This window comes from Silene latifolia, chromosome 6 (assembly GCF_048544455.1).
Source record: "Silene latifolia isolate original U9 population chromosome 6, ASM4854445v1, whole genome shotgun sequence".
NCBI classification, from domain to species: domain Eukaryota; kingdom Viridiplantae; phylum Streptophyta; class Magnoliopsida; order Caryophyllales; family Caryophyllaceae; genus Silene; species Silene latifolia.
Genome location: NC_133531.1, coordinates 77,508,782 through 77,513,647, shown reverse-complemented (window position 1 = coordinate 77,513,647; position 4,866 = coordinate 77,508,782). Strand labels below are relative to the sequence as shown.

General features: G+C 38.6%; 1 non-coding gene across 1 annotated transcript; it reads right to left on the bottom strand.

Moving 5' to 3' along the window:
• Positions 1-3,297: 3,297 nt before the first annotated feature.
• On the bottom strand, positions 3,298-3,404 carry LOC141589255 (small nucleolar RNA R71). Its single transcript, XR_012520203.1, has one exon. It is a non-coding gene; the product is annotated as a small nucleolar RNA R71 (small nucleolar RNA).
• Positions 3,405-4,866: the final 1,462 nt, after the last annotated feature.

Sequence of the window (4,866 nt, the reverse complement as noted above, 5' to 3'; positions counted from 1 at the left end):
AATATATACAACAATATATACATGACTACACTACAAAGGAATGAACATGTTTTTGGGTTTTTCAATTTTTCAATTTTTTATGGTTTTTGTTTTTATGAAATTAAAAGACATATTTTTGTGATTTTTCGAAATTTTTCAATTTTTAAGCATTTTTGGAATATAAATTCCCATCCCCCACTTTATTTTGGACATTGTCCTCAATGTACATGTAGGAGTAGGAATGAAAAAGACATACATGTTTTTGGATTTTTGATTTTTTGAAATAAAGTACAAATGCAATGATATGGTATGAATGAATGCATGCTCTAACTAAATGCAATTCTATATGACATATATAACAAATGAATGCAATCTAAACTATATTATATGATGCATGATTTAAACTATGGTCACTTATGATCAAACCTCCCCAAACCGATTTAAACACCATTTCTAGTGTAGAAATGAATAGGTTTGGCCATTAGTAACTATGCATGAATTCTAATCTATATGCAACTAACTACATGAAACATGTGAGATATATTACAATGCAACTATACTATATGAACTAACTAATATAAATGCAATATGAAATATAATACAAATGCATGCAAAAGCTACACTAGATGCAAAATATACAAAAGAGAGAGAGAAAAATGGGTATCATACAAATGGAGGTGGTGAGGTATGCCTCTTTCACTCGTCATCCTCATCTTGATCATAGCCATAATGATGAGAGCTTCCGGCTTGATCATATCCGGGTGCTTGGCCCCAATATCCTCCTTGGTCAAATCCTCCTCCTTGACCCGAGTACCCTCCACCTTGGCTAGAATACCCTCCGTCCCCTCGACCCTGATGTGACCATAATTGGCGCATATTTAGCCCCCGAATTAGCCTTGTTCCCATGCTTTTTAGTGCCTATTTGGGTCATTTCTTATCTTTAGTTTTTTGTTTTGCATATTCTTTGAGATTTTGATCCCTTGGTAGGAAAGGAGTAATAATCTTGCATTTTCATGGCAAAATGAGACTAAATTGATCGAATTCAATGACCAAGCATCAAGGAGAGACAAGATTAGAAGGCCTTTGTACATATTATAGTAGAAGAGCAAAGTTGAGAAAGGATCCTTGAGTCCCCAAGGAAATCCCCAAGGAATTTATAAAGAAAAGGGAAGAAAAGAAGAAGATTTGTTGCTGACTGACAATCCGAGCGGATTGTCACCAATCCGTCCGTCCCGCAGCAGCACAATCCGAGCGGCTTTGCCTTAATCCGCTCGGATTCCACCTCCACAATCCGTCCGGATTCCCCTGAATCCGCTCGGATTCCAACGCCAGAATCCGCCCGTCCCGACCCTATTCCGCCCGGATTCCAGCACAGCACGGATTGTCTTCTCCAAGCTACGAAGAAAGAAGCCCTTCTCTCGAAAAATACCGGCTCCTCCTTGCTCAATCTAAAAAGTGTAATTACTAGTTTAGCCCTTCGTTAACCCTAATGCATCCTCCCTAATTTCCACTATAAATACCCCATTAGTCTAATTAGAGGAGCATGTTCTTCTTATCAATAATTAGTGTAGTTAATATCAATCAAATCTCTCTTTAATATTGTAATCAAGTATTAATCAAGTTTTAATCCAAGTTTTAGTTCTTTAATCTCTCTCTTGTTCATCCTTTATTTTGGGTAATTGAAGATTATTTGGGTTATTGTTGGGAGATTGACAACCTTTCAATCAAGCATTCAAGTACTTCTTTTATCTTTGCTTTATTATTGGAATCATTAGTAGGTATAATCTCTTAATCCCTTTTTAATTATTTTTAATTACTTTCATATATTCATCATGTTTCATATTGTTGGTATGATTGACAACATTGCTAGCATGATCAACATGATAATGAGTGAGTAGTCTCTTAGCTAGGGTTAATGGGTGATTAGGGGAAACCAACATGGGGAATGATTCATGCTTAAATTAATATGCTTTCATGTTTTATTTGCTTGCTTGTTTTGATCTCAACTCATGCACATGTTATATTTGATGAAATGCTAAGCCTATGAATCCTTGCATTTACTATCATCTTCTATCTTTTCAATGAGACTTGTAAGACATAACCCAACTCGAGTCTCATTAGACCATGCATGTTGTTGAGTAGGGAAGATTAAGTCGACTTGTAGGTGTTGTACAATCTAATCGATTCGGCTCCGGGACCCAAACTTTCTTAGGATTGTAAGATATAACCCAACTCAATCCATTACAACAATAATTGCTTGCTTATAATTTGAGAACATGTTTGTATGATCATATCCCATGATTCCCCTATGATTCCATGACACCCTAGTGCCTTTAATCAATTGGTTACACCCCTTTAATTCATCTTGCTTCTTTATTTTCATTGCTATTTTAGTTTGGTGACCTTCTACATCAACCCAATTTGTGACACCCCTAAGACACCACTAGTTTCAATAGAAATCTCATTTCAACTCCCGACCCTTGGGATCCGACCTTTACTTGCCTCTTTACTAATTGTAGAGTTGTTTGTGGAGCTATAAATTGTATTTTGATACGACCGTGACCAACGACCACATCTTAATTTGTGAACACTTAGAGGGATCGCATAAAATATGGCGCCGTTGCCGGGGACGGTGTTTGTTTGATTTAGATTTCTTTTTATTGTTATTAGTTGTGTCTTTCTTCGCCTTGAGGAAGTAAAACTCCTCAAGGTTTGTTCTAATTATTTTCGAGTTGTTTGATATTTTGCATGTCTAGAAGGTTACAAGGTGATTTGTTACCTTTTGACCGTGAAATCGAAAGAACCTTGACGAACAATAGGAGACTTGTTAAGAGGAATTTAAGAGGTATTAGTGAAGTTGTTCAACCCACTAGTGAGTTTGTGAATCCTTTCGCAATAGAAGGAGAAGAGAACCCATTACACAATACCCCACAAAATCCACCTACAATGCCAAAATTCTCGTCACACTTCGTACCCACCGAGGAGAATCTACCAAATGGTACTCCTACACCGCAACATCTAACCAGAAATTTTATTGCCAAGTCCGCCTTCATCCAATTAGTTGAGAGGAGCCAATTTGGGGGGATGCCTAGTGAGGACCCTCATTCTCATATGGAAACCTTTTGCGACTATTGTGATGCTATCTCTCAAACGGGCGTGACTCAAGACCAAATTAGATGGGTCTTATTTCCTTTTTCCTTAATCGGCACCGCGAAGCAATGGTTGAAGGGCCTTGATAAGGCCACCCTTGGAATAGATTCTTGGAAGAAGTTGGGTCTAGCTTTCTACAAAAAATTCTACCCACCGGAAAAGACTAACATGCTAAGAGCTCAAATTACGGGTTTTAAGCAAAGGGATGAAGAGTCTTTGTATGAAGCTTGGGAGCGGTTCAAAGGAATTTGTCGTTCATGTCCTCACCATGGACTTAGCGAATGGTTTTTGGTACAACAATTTTGGAATGGTTTATATGAAGATTCTAGGAACATTCTCAATATGGGATCAAATGTAATGTTCACCGAAGTTGATGACAATCAAACATGGAACAAGATTGAGGAAATGGTGGTCCATAACTCACAATATAGTAGACCTCCCAAGGCTACTAGAGGAGGAAAGCATGAAGTGGACTCCGTTACTCAATTAGGTGCTCAACTTAGTGCTCACATTGACACAATCAACTTGAAGTTTGAACAAGTTATGGCTAGACTTGAGGAAAACTCAAAATCATCAAAGCATCATGTTAATGCCATGACGGCATCCTCATCAATCCCAAGTGAGATATGTGAGAATTGTGGAACTTTGGGACATGACCAAGGTGAATGTAGGGGAACAAATGAACAAGTGAATGCTTTCCAAGCATACAAGAGTGGTACCCCTTATTCCAACTTTTACAATGAAAACACCAAATTCCATCCAAATCTCTCATACAAAAGCCAAAATGTTCAAAACCCTCAAACAACATACACTCCACCACCCATGAGAAACCAAAATCAAAGACCCTTTTACAATCAAAACCAAGGTTACCAAAATCAAAATCCATACAATCACCAAAATGACCAAGGTTTTGATGTCCAAAAAGCGGTCCTCCAAATGCAAAAGAATCAACAAGAATTTTTCACTCAAATGCAAAAAGATAGCCAAGCAAAGGAAACCACCATCAACAACATTCTAGCTCACACCAAGATGTTGGAAACACAATTGACTCAACTAGCATCTTCAAGCTCACAAAGACAAAAGGGGCAATTACCACCTCAAAGTAATCCCCCTAGACATGAAACGGTTAGTGCCATTCACTTGAGAAGTGGTACAAGGTATGAAGCACCGAAGAAGCAAGTTGAGGATGAAGTTGTGGAAGCTAGTGAAAAGGAAGAAATTGTGCAAAACTCCAAAGATGGAGAATCATCAAAAGAAGAAAGTTCAAAGAAAAATGAAGACAAGGCCAAGGAGAAGGAGCCCATTGTGATTAGACTCCCTTTTCCAAGTCGTCAAGCCAAGCCCAAATTTGATGATCAACTTGGAAAATTCATGGAAATTGTTGAGAATTTGGAAGTCTCAATTCCTTTCACGGAATTAATCAATCACGTGCCGGCCTATGCGAAATACATGAAAGATATCCTCACAAAGAAGAAGTCGATCCGGAAGCTTGAGACTATCGCCCTCACTAAGGTGAGTAGTGCAATACTTCAAGGGAGTTCACCTCCAAAGTTAAAGGATCCGGGAAGCTTCTCAATACCGTGTACCATTGGCGACACGACGATCAACAAAGCCTTATGTGATCTAGGGGCTAGTGTGAGTGTCATGCCGTACTCGGTGAGTAAAAGGTTGGGGATGGGAGAGCTTAAATGCACCAACATCACACTCCAAATGGCCGATAGATCGACGAAGACACCG